Below are 17482 nucleotides of genomic sequence, written 5' to 3'. Positions count from 1 at the left end.
ATTCTTTAATGCATGCCAAGCATGAAAACTATCCATTACTAGTTAAGTTCTTTCCCTTTTGATAAACTGTCTCGTATAACTGGTAAATCACACTTTAAGAACAAGGAACACAATGCTTACAATCTCAACCTCATGAAGGTCGAGCCCAAGTCGAAGCAAACTAAGTAGGCCTTCATCGGAAAAACCGTGGCCCAGGCCTGGCCCATCCTGCATGAGCTGGGTTTGGGACCATAAGATTCGATCGCTTGCCCATGGGCGTGACCCTGTTTCTGATTTTGTAAAAAGGGTATTCTGAATCCTGCCATAAATAACCCGCAAGCATGTAATTAACTAGGACTATCTCTGCTTTCAATTAGTAGAGACAAATGCGACAAGAAAACATAGCCGCTATAGGATATCCTTTAAAAATAAAGACGAGACGAGCCTCGACAAATAAAGAACGCATAGGCCGCGGGGCCCTCGTTAAATGTATATATCAAAGCATTCAGTTTCCGGGGCAGACCGTTTAGCAAATTCCACGGCCCTACCCAAAATAGCAATACGCTAGTCGCTTTAGGCGCGTAATAATAATATTATCTCCTTAAACTTGGGTGCACATTTATGTGACCCAAGTCCAAATCTCAACAGAATCGAAATGTGTCTCTAATCATGGGTATATTGATTATGGCGTGGTCCGAGATGCATCTCCATGACGTTGCAAATTCTTTTAATAATAAATGAGATTAGCCTCGACAAACAAATATACAAGCTGCGGGGCCCTCTAAATGTGTATATTAAAATACTTAGAATTCGGGACAGGCGGTTTAGCGAATTTCACGACCTTTCCCAAAATAACAATACGCTAGTTGCTTTAGGCGCGTATTTAATAATGTTATCTTCCTAAGCACGGGTGCACATTTATGTGACCCAAATCCCAATCTCGACAGAGTTGAAACGTAGCTTTAGCCATGGGTACATTGATTGTAACGTGGTTCGAGGTGTGTTTCCACGATGTTGCAATTCTTGATAAAAAAATAACATTAAATGATAAAAGCGGTTAAAAGATAAAATTGGCACATAAGTTCACATTTGTATAAAATCAGATAATCGAGTCGAATATAACAGTTGAGAGACCGTGCTAGAACCACGGAACTCGGGAATGCTAACACCTTCTCCCAGGTTAACAGAATTCCTTATCCGGATTTCTGGTACGCAGACTGTAATATGGAGTCGTTCTTTTCCTAGATTCGGGATTAAAATTCGTGACTTGGGACACCCTAAATCTTCCAAGTGGCGACTCTGAAATAAATAAACAAATCCCGTTTCGATTGTTCTTAAATTGGAAAAAACTCCCTTGTACTCTCGCGGGGCGTAAAAAAGAGGTGTGACAGGTACATTCAACCAGAGCGAACAACTCCTATCGGCCCTTGGCCTCGACTCAACTTAAAAGGTACATTCGGCCAGCTCGAACAAATACCTATCAACCCTCGTTCTCGATTTAACATAAAGGTATGTTTGACCAACTCGAACAATACCTATCGGTCCTCGGCCTCAACTTAAAGGGTACATTCGATCAGCTCAAACAACACCTATCGGCCCTCGGCCTTAACTTAAAGTTATGTTTGACCAGCTCGAATAACATATCGACCTTCGACCTCGACTTAACTAAAAGTTATGTTCGACTAGCTTAAACAAAAACCTATCGGCCCTCGGCCTCGACTAAACAAAAAGATATGTTCGACCTGCTCGAACAAACACCTATCATCCCTCGACCTCAACTTAAAAGGTATGTTTGATTATCTCAAACAACACCTATCGGCCCTCATTCTCGACCTAATTTAAAGGTATGTTCGACTAGATCGAGAAATACCTACTGACCCTTGGCCACATCCCAACTGAGAGACACATGCAACGGATTCAAACAAAGGCTGATACGGCCCACGAACACTTGACCCCACTACTATCACAACCTAGAAGGTAACAACAAAGAAAGGAAGTATAGAAGAAAAACATACAGGTGCAACAATAACACGTACAAAGATAAGAAAGGTTCGTACAAAACGAAAACCAACTTTGATATTTAGTTAAGAGTCTTTACAAAGGCGCTCGAAGACGCCAACAAAAAAGTACAAAAAGATAAGCAAAACCAAAGGCAGAATATCTAGTGGTCATAACCACCCTGGTCTCCGCCGTCCTCTCCATCCTCGTCTTGATTAGAGGCAGTGTCACACCAAGCACTGTCCTCAAGCTGGTCAATGCCTCCCTTATCATCATCTTCGGTATCAGGCTGAGGTATAGCAAGATCATAGCCACAGTCCAACCGAGCCTCACGAGCTTTAACTCGGGCCTCCTTCATGTCTATCTCAAAGACGAAGATCGTTCGACCTAACTCTTGACCACCTCTACTCGAGCTTCGGCAAGGATACATTCCTCATAGTTCTCTCAAGGAACGGTAGGAAACTCAAAGGCATGAGAAGTAGAGGGTCGTTCAAAAAGTCTGGCATTCTTTCCCTCAATAACAGAAATTCGTTCTAGTAGCTCAGAATTCTCCTTCTCCAAATCGCCTATCCTCTCCTCAAGCCTGACCTCCCTCACTTCAGCTATTGACTGGACATTGTCCCAGTCAACGCGAAGGGATCTGTTCGCCAACTTTAACAAAGAAGCCTTTCTTTGAGTCTCTATTAGAAAGGACTCCGCCTCCTCGAGCAACTGATACTTGTCAACGACCTCTGCCCGAACGCGTCCATATCGAACTGACACCCATCTAACTGACTTTGTAGTCGATCAAACTGGCTCTGAAGGTCATGACATAAGGCCTCTACTTGTTTGCTCAGCTCGAGCTTTTCCTCCTTTCTCCTTAATGGCCCTTTGAGAGAACTGAACTGCTCTACAAATACTAGAAACTCTTTGTCTTTCTTTATCAACTCCTCTCTCAAGGAGGGTGCATCGCCGCATTTGCGAAACCGCCTCTCAGCCAATTTATTGTCCACTCTCTATATTTTGTCCGCAACTTCTAGATCTTTTTTCGTTTTTTCTCTCTCAACACACTCTCGAGTTCTAAGATAGTAGTCTTTAAATACAAAGTAAAGGAAATAAGTAAAAGAAAAGCTTAAGAGCAAAACAAAGCAGAGAAGAGAGAGTGAGAAAGGAAGAGATTTACCCTGAGAGTGAGGCTGACGATACCCTCAAAAGTACAAGGAACTGAAGACATGAATCACATCCTCAAAATCCTTGAGAAGATCATGATTCACTGGGATCGTGATGTTCCTCGATCCCCTTTCTACCCTAACTTCGACCTAGTTAGTCCCACTATCAGTCATCTCAAGGTCTTCAGGGTCAAGTTCGGAGTCAGACTCGATGTCGAAAAGTTCATCTCGCCCATCGTCATTATAAATGGGCATCTTGCTTTTTCCCTTATTGGCAGGAGAAATTTCCTAAGCTAGTTCAAAAGATGAGGCCTCCCCGCACCTACGGTACGTAGAACAGTCACCCAAGGCATCCACAACGGCCTCCTCCTCTTCAAGTGGCAAAGGTACAACAACATCGATCTCCTCTAACCTAGGCACCCTAGAGGCTGCCCAACGCCTTTTTCGATAAATATTGTTGTAGTCTATCGCACCACGATCTCATCCCCTAATAAATCAACGACAACGGGCACACCTTCTCCCATGTCTATGTCTTTCCTCTTACAAGGCCTCAGGTCTGTGTCATGTGGAGAAACCTCTTCGTCCTCAACATGAGGTAGAGCCTTAGAAGGGACGAGCCTAGCAATCGAGACGGAAGCGGGGTAGAGGAAGAAGCAACCCTTCGTCTCCTAAAGCAAGGTGTCAGCTCCACGTTCCTTCTTGCAGCCTCCTTGACAGAACCTAGATGAAGTGTAAAAAAGATTATCACGATAAAGTAGGCGAGTACAAACGAACGCCATCCGAAGGAGGACATTACCTTTCGAGGGAAGGACCGATTTGAACTTCTGTCAGAAGCTCGACCAATCACGAATCCCTGTAGTAAAGAAAATGACCTGCTTGACCCAGTCGACGTGGTGCGCCACCAACTGAAGATGTCGAGCAACAATTACAAAATAAGAAGAGTTAAACTCATGAGCTCGATGAATACAAATACTTACGAGCGATTCTAAGCTTCAGAGAAATTTGTGGCATTAACCACGACGGCCTCGATCTTGACATAAAAGAACTCGAGCCAAATTTGTCGACTGCCTTTACATCCATCCTAACGATTAAGAACTTGCTTCCACAATGGTAAAGGTTCAAGATTGTGCCCCAGTAGAAGCTGAGCATGAACAGGTGTACTAAATGTCGTACGTTGACCTCGACGCCAGCCAACTCGGCAAATTTCGACAATATCTTGATCACCTTATAGACAAAGGGAGTGAGCTGAGCAGGACAAACCCAATAAAAGCGGCAAGTTCTTCCACCAAATAGGGAAGAGGGAACGAGTAACCAATGGTAAAAGGATAACCAAATATAGAACAGTACCCAGGATGGTGAGTATACACTTCATTATCATTGGTGGGTAGAAGCTCCACTTGATCAGGGAGGCCACACTTGGCCTTGATTTTCGCCAAACGTTTAGCCATCAAAGAGGATCGGAAATCCTCAACCACCACCTCCGGGGACCGATGGAAATTTAGTTTTGCGTCAGGGTTGCGAGGGATAATCTCTTCCACTGAAGGGAGAAACTCTGCTACAGTGGTAGAGATGGTGTATCCTCCACTAACAGAGGCCACGACAGATAGTGGAATGACTTGAATCTCCTTATTGGCATTATAAGATAAGTTTGGCATGATTATAAAGTTTGAAGAATGTTAGAGGAAAAAAGCCGAGAAATGGGAAGAAGAGTCAGAAAACAATAAGCAAGAGAAGCAAAGGCGATTCTAATAGCAACAATGAAGGTAAAACTCAAATAATGGTAATCACCCCTCTTTATAAAGGAGAAACATCGAATCTAAAACGGCTAGTCATGATGACAACCAAAATCGAAATGGCCGAACTAATGAAAAGCTTGTGCGTGTACTGACGCGACATATCAGGAACAAGCATCATCATGACGAATGACGTCACATCCCATCCATTACAGGCTTGTTCCAGATTTCACCCGGGAAGATTAAGGGTATGAAATATGTGACTCCCGAAACGTCACATCGTTTGTCTTTTACGACGACCATGATCATTGTTATCCACTTACCAAACTCGTCCGTGAGGACGTTCTCGATAAGTGAAGGGACTAATTGTATGGGCAAAAAACATCAGGTAGTTGACTTGGTCAACGGTTATAAAAGCCTTTGAAGACTGTTATATATTGGCATTACAATATATCAGAAGGTCAAGGTCGTATAAAGAAGTCAGATCGTCGTCGAGGTCGAGGTAGCTTAATAGAAGACGAGGACGAGCATCCGTCTTCTAAGTGCAGTAACAGATAGTTTAAAGATTTAGATTCTCTAGAGAATATCCTAGCAAATATTCTCCTCTATTGTACTATCTTGGGTTTTGAGACCCATATACCCTTATAAATAGGAAGAGATATAGTTTTAGAAGGGAAATTGGAAGATTTTTGTAAAAAAACAACAGTGGCAGCCTCTAAAGATTCTCTCTTTATTGAATATATATAAAGTTTGCCTTTACACATCTTTTTCTATCTTTCTCTCCCGATCCAAGAAGAATCGGAATATTCAAGTGTTTATCATTAATCCATCATTGTTAGAAGAATCAGAGGAAAATGTCACCCTTGTCGGGTGAACCTTTTTTCGTTATTTACTTAAATGCTATTTATTGTTATTTATTACTATATTTTACATTTCCAAATCATTATTGCTCTATTATTACTCTAAGATGTTACTATCTATTGGCATACGCTTGGTACTCTTCATAAACACAATAGATTTGTCATTTGGGTATTAATATTGACGAAGATTAATCTTTTCCTCTATAAATCTAATTGTATAAAAACTTAGATTTAAATTTTTGGTCATACAAGAAGCAAAACAAAAGTCTTGTACTCCAAAACATAGACACCTTATAAAGGTTCTTTAGAATCTTTACATCCTTTAGTTATTTAGTAGGCAAATAATTTTAGTAGCGAAGAATCTGTGGAGTGTACCTCAATCTTTTAACAGGATTTTGCCCTTGTAATTCTTGTTTGTCCAGACCTATAAAATTAGATGAGGGTGAAATTTTACATGCTGCAAATATATCCGAATAAGGTACAAATATATGGTGAAGTATCAGTATGAAATGATTTTATATCAAAATTTGTGGAGTGAACAGAAATATTTGCTGATTCTAGACCAATAAATTTTAGCTTTGGGAGTTTTAGATTTTACATGCTGAAAATATATCAAAATAATAGTCTGTTTGGCCAAGCTTCTCTGTAACGATCCAATCGGTCGTTTTGAGCTTTTGCATTTTGCTCGCCAGTTCTCGGGCATGACTAGCCTCGTGTGATGTATTATGACTTATGTAAATCATCGGTTTTGGTTTTCAGGGTAATCAGAATGAATTTGGAAGAACAGTTCTCAGTTTGAAGATTAAAATTTGAAAGCTTTAACTTGTTAGTATACGATCTTAGATTGGAATTTTTATGATTTGGTTAGCTCCGTTAGGTGATTTGGGACTTAGGAGTGTGATCAAAATGTAATTTGGAGGTCCGTGGAAGGTTTAGGATTGAATTGACGAAATTGGGATTTTGGCATTTTCCGGTTGATAGGTGAGATTTTGATATAGGGGTCGGAATGGAATTTCAGAAGTTGGAGTAGGTCTGTTGTGTCATTTTTGATGTGTGTACAAAATTTCAGGTCATTCAGACGAGGTTTAATAGACTTTTTGATCGAAAGCAGAATTTGGAAGTTTTTGGAATTCTTAGGCTTGGATTCAATGTGATTTTGGTGTTTTGATGTTGTCTTGAGCGTTCCAAAGGTTGAAATAAGTTTGAATAATGTTATGGGATATGTTGGAATGTTTGGTTGAGGTCCTGAGGGCCTCGGGTGAGTTTCGGATGGTTAAATGGATCATTTCACGTTGGAAAAAATTGCAGAAAAATTGTTGTTGGTGTTGCAGGTTTTGGACCTTCGAGTTCGTGATGGATGTCCCGCATTCGCGAAGGGTTAGGATGTGAGGCAGGGGAGTTGACCTTCGCGTTTTCGAAGATGGTCTCGTGTTCACGAAGGGCTGAGGTCGATAGCCATCGCGTTCGCGAGGTTTATGCCGAGTTCGCGTTGAGGAAGTGGAATAGCTAGGACCCCAAGGCAATTGTTCTACGCGTTCGCGTAGTAGAGGTCGCTTCGCAAAGAGGTGAGTCAGTTGTGCATTGCATTCGCAGGAGGGTTCTCGCGTTCGCGTAGAAAGAATTTTGGACAGTGAAGCTGTGTGCTTCGCGAACGCGAGAGAGTTGCCACGTTCGCGATGAAGAAAAATCTGGGCAGACAAATTATATTTGGAAATTGAGGGTTTAAGTCCAATATCACAAAAACCATTAGAGAGCTCGGGATAAGGTGAAATTTGAGGAGATTTTCAGTGGAGCTATTGGGGTAAGTATTCTTCACTCATATTTGGTTTAATTCCATGATTTAGTCTTGAATTTCATCATTTAATTTGAGAAATTAGAGTGAAAATTGGGGAAAATGAAAGAAAAGTTTGAGAACTCTTTTGGGGATTTGAATGGGCATTTGATGTCGGATTTTGATGTATTTGATATGTACGAACTCGTGAGAGTATAAAGACTCTATTGATGTGATTTATATTAGATTCCGAGACGTGGGCTAGGGGGCCGGGTTTGGTCAATTTCATGATTTTTGGTATAAATTGGATATTTTCGAGTGGGCTTTGTTCCCCTAGCATGTTTTGATGGTAAGAATCTGCTTTTGGCTAGATTTGGAGCATTCGGAGGCCGAGTCAGGAGGCAAAGGCATTACGGGCTAGAGTTTGGACCGGATTGAGGTAAGTAATGATTGTAAATATTTGTCCTGAGGGTATAAAACCCCAGATTTCACATCGTTGTGCTATATTGAGGTGTCACACACGCTAGATGACGAGCGTGGGGTCGTGCACTATTGGGTATTGAGACTTAGTCTATCCCGAATGACTGTTTTACTGCGTATTTGATTGAAAAACTATTTGATATCATCATGTTTTTGGCTGAATGCCATATTTGGGCATCGTGCCAACTATTTTGGACCGTTAGGGGATTTTACTATTATTCCTCACTGTTTTGACTTTATACTTGTACTCAGTCATGCTATAATCTATTATTTTCATAACTCAACCATTTTTACTCCGTTTTTGACATATTAAATGATATTTTGGGCTGAGCATCATGTGTTACTGATTTATGATTATAAGGCCGAGGGCTTGAGTTGTTATGCCATGAGGTGGCTTGATATGAAGCCGAGAGCCTATTGATTATGCCACGAGATGGCTTGATATTGCGCTTGGGCCATAAAGGGCCCCTCCCGGAGTTTGTACACCCCCAATGAGCGCGGGTACCCAGTGTGAGATATGATGTAGCCTGAAGGGCTGATGTTGTTCCATGTTATTGCCCGAGGGGCGGTTCTTGATTCTTATTGTGCCCGAGGGGCTGATTATAAGTGATTGTGAGATAGCCTGGGGGGCTAGTTCTGTTGATATTATGCCCGAGGTGCAATTTATGGTACATGTTTTACCCGAGAGGCTATTTACGTTTGTATCATTTTTTTACTCACTGTTTTTATCATTCATCCGAAACCATTGAAAGTTGTTTTAAAAGTGTTCTACTGAAACTGAGCTGGATTTACGAAGAAAATGATTTCTGTACTATTTTTGAAAAGGTACTGCATTTGCTGTAGTGTTACGCTGTGTTTTACGTGTCTTCTTACTGCTCAGCTTTAATTTACCTTTATTACTTACTAAGTTGGAGTACTCACATTACTCCCTGCACCTTGTGTGCAGATTCAGGTATTTCTAAACCCGGTAGTGGGTGTTGATTGCTCAGTAGCAGAGTCATCGGAGTTTAGCAAGGTAGCTGCCCAGCGTTCACAACATTGCTTTTTCTCCCTCTTGTTTTCATTAGACTGTATTTAGTACATTTTTTGACTTTTCGTTATATTCAGACCTTAGTAGGTGCTCGTTACTTGAGACACCCTGATGTCAAACTTGTATATTATTTTGGCACTGTTCATTTAAACTTACATTATAAAATATTTGTTTAATTAAAGGCTTAAAAATGATTCTTATTGATAAATGGTTAACTTGGGAGTTGTGTCGGCTGACCTAGTTTCACGATAGGTGCCATCATGACCAAGTCGGTTTTAGGATCGTGACAAGTTGGTATCAGAGCCTAGGATACATATGTCTCACGAGTCATGAGCAGGTTTAGTATAGTCTCGTGGATCGGTACAGAAACGTTTGTACTTATCCTCGAGAGTCTGCAGAACCTTTAGAAAGAACTTCACATTCTTGAATTCTTATCATGCGTCCTTGATTCAGCTTGAAATGTAACTCTTTGAATCCCTTCCATGCGTTTGTATGCGCGCATGAATGCTCTATATTAGATATGCATCGATGGCTTGTGATTCCCTGATCGAGGAGCGAGATATGATCTCTGTGTGTTGATGTTGGGCCAATCTGGAGGACTTGAGGCCGTGTTTTGCCTATATCTTGAGCATTGAGGTGTTGATTGTGTGAGCACGTGCTACTGGATTTATTTGTCCGATAGTGTTCTAATTAGTGGGAGTGATGACTGGATAGCTATGTGACGAGTTTGAGATGACTGCGAGATGTGTTCATATGATTTGAATGGGACGAGAAGGGTCTGCTTGGGGGTAGTAAGAACTATTTGGCGCTTGATTTCCATTATCATTTGATGTATAGCCCCGAGTTATGGGAATGTGAAGAATCTTTTCATGTTTTCTAGTTGGAGAGTGAAGTAAATTTCATGTTGCGATATGAGTTCCGAATCAGGAAGATTAAGTGAGTGCGAAATGTTTATGACGGTGGAAGGGTGTAAAGAGATGTTAGATTGAGATGAAATAGGTGGGTTATCTCCTGTGGAGTGTTCAGAATTGGTGTGATCCATTATGTTGTTTATTGGAAGATCTCTATTACCAGTGAAGTATATGTGTTGCAATTTGAATTTGGGTTACCTAAGAGAGTGGGCTTGACTGTCACGAGGGTGAATACGAGATTTGCAGAAGATTTAAAGTACTAGATGGTCTGTGTTTCAGAAGTTTATGAAGGATTGAGTTTAATCTCACTATAGTATTATGGCAGTAATAGAGTATATACATTATGAGTTATTGGGTGTTTTGATCTATGACTGTGAGCCAAGTGGGGGAGTCTACGACTGACTAGTTGATTGCACGGTTATGTGCTATGTTGGTTCCAGTTTGAGGTGTACTGGTGACTCAGTTATGGCTTACAGAGGATGAGACCGAGGATGGCTCGAGTAAAGGAAATTTCAATAAGGGTTATGTTACGCTTTATGAGGTATATAAGAATCACGGAATGACTTGAGTTGTTATGAGTAAAGGGTGTACGGTGCATAGTACAGGAAGTTGCTTGGTTGTATTAATGTGAGATTACGTTCTGCAGTGTCAGAGTGCTAATGGAGTACGAGACATTCGGTCTGTTTGATCGGTCTAATAGCGGTTTGAGTAGAGAGGATGACTCTCGAGAATGGTTCTAGTGGGTTCAAGATTCTACATGTAATAATTAGAGATTTTTAGGTTGTATGTTCGGCTAAAAGCTGAGGTTTGCATTGGAGGGTGTCAAGACTTGTGGCATTTCTATACCAATTATGGGATTCTATATATCAGTATCAGGAAGGTAAAGGTAACGACTTTGGATTCGCAGGAAGTCCCTTCAGGGTAGGTATTTTGAATATGGTACTTTTGGGAATATTTAAGAGAGTATTCAGCGGCTTATAAGCCTTAGACGATGTGGCTTTATGCTTGGGTCTTGTTTGGTGAGTCTGGGTTAAGGAATTGTGGTGTTATAGCAAGAAGGAGTATCAAGTTGAAGGTAAATCATAAGGAAACTTGGATAGATGGGATATCTTGGTAGTAGGCCGGATTGGCATGGTAAGGATATGATTAGTTCTTTGGATGCTCATAAGGTAATGAGTTTATACAAGTGTTTTGCGGCAATGCTCTTGGATTTTAGTGGCCTGTGTAGCTTGGTTGAGTTAGAAGGATTCAGTCCTGACAAGTTTGGTTTTGTGCAAAAGGGACTCAGAAAGTTCTTGATGATTTCTACCACAGTTTGGAGGTGTATATTTTCTATTGGCATGAGGAACATGTGATGTATAGTGATTTTCTCCTAGATATGATCAAATGGGAGAGTTTTTGGCTAGTTGAGTAAGTAGTTGCTTGTGGCTCGAAACGGATATGAAGTTCTCATGTTTACCCTAGGATGGTATGGCATATGCGGTATGTTGTGTAGGAGTGAGATTTGCATGTGTAAGGTCACTGTTTAAATTTGAAAGGAAGGTCACAAAGTCTCAAGCAGCTCGGACAACTTCAAATAAATAAGGAAATGATATTACTAACTGGTGTGGCTTGATAAGGGTATACGTTTCAGAACAGGGCAATGTGATTGAGTTGATGATACTTCATTAGTATTGCGACACTCTCTTATTGGATCGACTGCTGATATTCGAGTCCGCTTGGTGGCACATAAGAATTTTAGGAGTACCTTTCGTGGAATGATTGGGTATTTGAGGTGTGTTGTATATTCGGACGGTGGAGTTAGGATCGGATATAGTGATTCGTGTGCTGTATGGATTTGGAGACGAGGAGTTCTCATGAACAGGGTAGGTCATGGTTGTGGACCGCGTATATCGAACATGTGTGGTAACTATCGGAGGTTTGGAGACCTGAGTGGATCCTTTGTTGCTTGGTATGTTAGATTTTAGATGTGTGTTGGGTATAGACTGGTTGTCTCAGTGTTGTGTTATTCTGGGCCGTTGCGCTAAGACGATGACGTTGGCTATGCCGGGGATGCCACAGATTGAGTGGCGAGGTTCGACGGATTATGCTTTCAGTAGGGAGGTTTCATTTTTGAAGACCCAGCGGATGGCTGGGAAGGGTTGTTTTCTTATTTGGCCTTCGTGTCAGTGCAGAGACTCCTACCATTGATTCAGTCTCGGTGATGAGGGATTCTTTCGGATGTGTTTCCTGCTGCCAAGCATGTCATCAGACAAGGTTGTAATTTCGATATTGATTTGGTGCCAGGAACCGTATCGTATGGCACCGGCGAAGTTAGAGGAGTTGAAGGAGCAGCTTTAGGAACTCCTTGATAAGGGGTTCATTGGTAGGACAATATGGAGGTATGTTCTACATCGAGTCGGCTTGGTTGATGCCGAATTGTATTGTTGAGGGATGTGTTGATTCGATTGTTGTTGAGCTTATTAAAGATCTGGGGAGGCCTATGAGTTACCTTTCCATGTTGCGAGGCATTGGGATTTGTTGGCTATAGGCACATGTGGTGCGATTTTATTGGGGTCTCTTAGTGGAATTCGAACGGGAGGAGTATTGGGTATTGCACGTTGGATGGCATATCGGTTGTGTCCTTTCGGGTTTGTGTAATGTTATGTCAATTTCTTCGTAGTGGTTATGATGATTGCTTTGGTCTATTTGTGTGGTTGTCGATTTGAGCATAGTGACTTGAGGTGTCTCATGTTGGACCGGTGTTTGGATAAGGTTGCGTAGTGGAGCGAAGCTATGTGGAGGTATGATCCTGCGGGATAGATTCGTGTGTTCTGGTTCTATGATGTGTGATGGGTTCTCAGCATTGTGTGTGGTGGTATTGGTAATCTTGTGGTACAACTCTTTCATCTTAGTCAATTTCATTACTCGAGTATGCTTAGATTGTTGCTTATCGGTGCGCGGATTGCACGAGTTGTGACATTAGTTTGTATTGATGTGTTATGGCACCGGAGTAGTTGTGTTGGAGTTGATAAGATTGTCGGGATCTATAATGAATACAAATGGATTCAATTTCAGTATGTTGGAAGGATAATATCGAGCTTCGGCTCAGAAATTTGCTATGGTCCTTGCCAAGGGAGAAGTGGCTTCATGAATGGTTGATCGGAAGAATGGTTATGACTTACTGTGTGTTTCGTTTATTATTGACAGTATACAGAAGTGTTGGAATAAGACTATATTTTATAAGAGGTATTATCGGTATTCGGTTGTTTTGGACAACTGATGTGGTTAGAAGCTATTGTTACGAGTGTTGGAGTATATGGTATATCATGTAATGGCATTTGAGTCTGCGGGTATGGTTTGTTACAGTTTTTCGGGCTTATTCAGAGAATAGATGTGATATTTCGATCTTGTAGATGATTTCAGAAGTGGAAATGTGGTTCTAAGGTTTATGGGCTAGGTTGGATTGTAAATTTTAGATACATTGTGTTATCGGACCTATATGAGATAGAGTGACGTGGGATCACCCTTGGGTATGTGCATGGTTGTCACGACCCCAGTTCGCCCTCTGTGAACTGTCGTGACGGCACCTAGTCTCTACGATTAGGTAAGCCTAACAAATGCGGAACATAAGCGAAAATTGTGGAAGAAATAGTTAAAACCAAAATAAATAAATGGAAACAATAGTTATAATGTCGCTCGGCATATACAACACAACATTCTCAAAACCAAGTACACTATATCAAAACCCGGAAACTCACGGAAACACAAGCCTTTGGAATATCTAACTGTCTAACTCCAGAATATCTAACAAGTAAGAAAATACAGAAAGGCAAGGTTTAACAGCTGGAATAGAAAAGGGACTTCTCGGTCTGCAGACGCGGTAGATGTACCTCGAAGTCTCTAGAGCAGTCGCCTCCCTCAAGGATGGTAGGTCTGAGTAGCGGTACCTGGATCTGCACATGAAAAACATGCGCAAGAGAGGCATGATTACACCACAACGGTCTCAGTAAGTGCCAAGCTTAACCTCGGTTGGGTAGTGACAAGGAAGGTCAGGGCCCCACTAAGGTTAAATAAAATAAAATATAAAGATCAACAGTATAGAACAGAACAGTAATAATAAGTTCGGCAGTAAAATAACACAGGATGTACAGGACAAGAACAACTATGCAGAACGAGGTAAACATGGAAAGAAAATACAACTTAGCACCAATAATAACAATCGGGGATCTCCCAGAATACCGTCATGTAGTCCCATATGTACATATCCAGTGAATCTCCCGGGATCCCGTCCCGTAGTCCAACTCATAGTGTGCGGAGATCTACCGGAATCTCGTTCCGTAGTCCCAAATGTAAATACCCAGTACTGGGGGAATCTACCGGGTGCATTGCCGTAGTTCCATATAACTGTGCAGGGGGAACTACCGGAATCCCACATCTGTAATCCCAAAATAAACAGACAAGGGTGAGCTACCGGAATCCGTAGTCCCAAAATAAACAGACAAGGGGGAGCTACCAGAATCCCACATCTGTAGTCCCAAAATAAACAGCAATAGGAAAATATACAGAAATGGCAAGACTTCGTATTAAGGCAACAAGTGATTCTAGCCTAGCATGCTGCACAGAATTCAAGTAAGGCAGGTTGAGCAAATAAAGCAATTAAGTCACTTAGACATGTTTTCTTAAGCTAACAACAGGCTTAACAGTGTAAGTAATAGAAACAGGAAAGGAAACATACTAGTAATTACTTAAAGAAAACCGGATTTCCAATAATAAGCACAAATACGCACTCGTCACCTCGCGTACAAGGCATTTCAATTACCAAATATACCAATCCTAAGGGGAATGTCCCCCACACAAGGTTAGACATGCCACTTACCTCGAACCGGCTAAAAAATCAATCCGAAACCACGCTCTTGCTACGATTACTCGACTCCAAATAGCCCAAATCTATTCAATTCAATTTCATAATGTAAATAACACTTTAAGTAACTGATTCTACAATTAAATTCTAAGCTAGTATTTGAAATTATGTAAAATGACCAAAATGCCCCTCGGGCCCACGTCTCGGAATCGAGTAAAATTTATATTTTCAAAAACTTCATACTCTCACGAGCTCATGCATACCAAAAGTACCAAAATCGGACCCTAAATGATCCATCAAATCACCACTTAAATGTTCCTAATTAGTCAAGCACTAAACCTCAACTTGCCACTGATTTTTTCCTTAATTTTCATGCTTAGGATGATAAAAATCACTATAATTATGAGTTTAGGGACCAAAGACCTTAACCCAATGAACTCCTTTGAAAATCTCTCTTAAAAAGTGCTCCCCAAGCTTCTTCCCATTTTGAAAAAGATGAAAAATGGCTAAAATTCGCGAAGGTAAGAATTTATATGTTCTGCCCAGCGATTTCCGCATTTGCCGCCCTGATGCGGTCCCTCTTTTGCGTAAAACAAGTCGCATCTGCGTCAACTCATTAAAATCCCCAATTCCACACCTGCGACCTTCTTACCGCATCTGCGGTTATGCAGGTGCGTAAATACTTCCGCATCTGCAGCCTCTGCTGCTCCTCCTTATTTTCGCTTCTGCGATGACAACGCTGTGTCTGCGGCTCCGCGCCTGCGGAACCCAAACCGCAAGTGCGGTTATGACAGATACCAGTTGAACCTGCAACCTCTTAACTTCAAAAATCCTTCTGTCAACTATCCAAAATCATCCTGAGGCCCTCAGGACCTCAACCAAAGGTACCAACAATTCACAAACCACTATCCAAACTTGTACCAATCCTTAAAACACCTAAAACAACATCGAAACCTCGAATTAACCAAGTATTTAAGCCTAAGAACTCCAAATTTTTCAAAATACGCTTTCGATCAAAAAGTCTATCAACCCTTGTCCGAATGACTTGAAAGTTTGCACACACGCACATTTAACCCTACGGAGCTACTCCAACTTCCGGAATTCCATTCCGGCCCTTAGATCAAAATCTCACTATCGGACCGGAAACTCCAAAAATTCAACCTTTGGCATTTCAAGCCTAAATTAGCTACGGACCTCCAAAACACAATCCGAACACGCCCCTAAGCCCGTAATTACCCAACGAAGCTAACAGAACCATCGGATTTCCATTCCGAGGCCGTCTTCACACTGTTCCGACTACGGTCAACTTTCCAACACTTAAGCTCTCATTTAGGGACTAAGTGTCCCAAAACTCTTCGAAACTCGAAACCGAACATCCCGGCAAATCAAATTAGCAGAAATAAAACTTAGGGAAAGTAGTTATTAGGGGATCAGGGAATCAATTCTTAAGACGACCGACCGGGTCATCACATCCTCCTACACTTAAACATTCGTTTGTCCTCGAACGAGCATAAAGACATACCTGAAGTAGTGAAAAGATGAGAGTAACGGCTGTGCATATCCCGCTCGGTCTCCTAGGTCACCTCCTCGACCAGCTGGCCCCGCCACTGAACCTTTACCGAAGCAATATTCTTTGACCTCAGCTTTCTAACCTGCATGTCCAATATTGCTAGTGGCTCCTCAACATAGGATAGATCCTTGTCCAACTGTGCGACGGATCACCGTGATACCTCCGGAGCATCGAAACATGAAATACCGGGTGAACTCCTGCCAAGCTGGGAGGTAAGGCAAGCTCATAAGCAACCTTCCCAACACACCTCAATATTTCAAAAGGGCTAATAAACCTCAGACTAAACTTCCCTTTCTTCCCAAATCTCATAACGCCCTTCATAGGCGAAACCCGAAGCAGAACCCGCTCTCCAACCATATAGGAAACATCACGAACCTTCTAGTTCGCGTAACTCTTCTGTCTGGACTGGGCTGTATGGAGTCTATCCTGAATCACCTTAACCTTCTCCAAAGCATCCTGAACCAAGTCTGTGCCCAATAATCTGGCCTCACCTGGCTTAAACCAACCCACTGGAGATCTACACCGACTACCATATAAAGCCTCAAACGGTGCCATCTGAATGCTGGACTGATAACTGTTGTTGTAAGCAAACTCCACCAATGGCAAGAACTGATCCCAAGAACCTCCAAACTCAATCACATACGCACGAAGCATATCCTCAAGAATCTAAATAGTGCGCTCGGACTGTTCGTCCGTCTAAGGGTGAAATGTTGTACTCAACTCCACCCGAGTACCCAACTTATGCTGAACGGCCCTCCAGAACCGTGATGTAAATTGAGTACCTCTATCTGAAATGATGGACACTGGAATACCATGCAGACGAACAACCTCCCGGGTATAGATCTCCGCCAACCGCTCCAAGGAATAAGTAGTACACACAGGAATAAAATGAGCGAACTTGGTCTGCTGATCCACAATCACCCAAATAGCATCGAACTTTCTCAAAGTCCGTGGGAGCCCAACTACAAACTCCATGGTGATCCGCTCCCACTTCCATTCCGGAATCTCTATTTGTTAAAGCAACCCACCCAGTTTCTAGTGCTCATACTTCACCTGCTGATAGTTGAGGTACCGAGCTACGAATCCAACTATATCCTTCTTCATTCGCCTCCACCTGTAGTGTTGCCTCAAATCCTGATACATCTTTGCGGCACCCAGA

This window comes from Nicotiana sylvestris, chromosome 10 (assembly GCF_000393655.2).
Source record: "Nicotiana sylvestris chromosome 10, ASM39365v2, whole genome shotgun sequence".
Classification (NCBI taxonomy): domain Eukaryota; kingdom Viridiplantae; phylum Streptophyta; class Magnoliopsida; order Solanales; family Solanaceae; genus Nicotiana; species Nicotiana sylvestris.
This window is presented reverse-complemented; position numbering follows the sequence as displayed.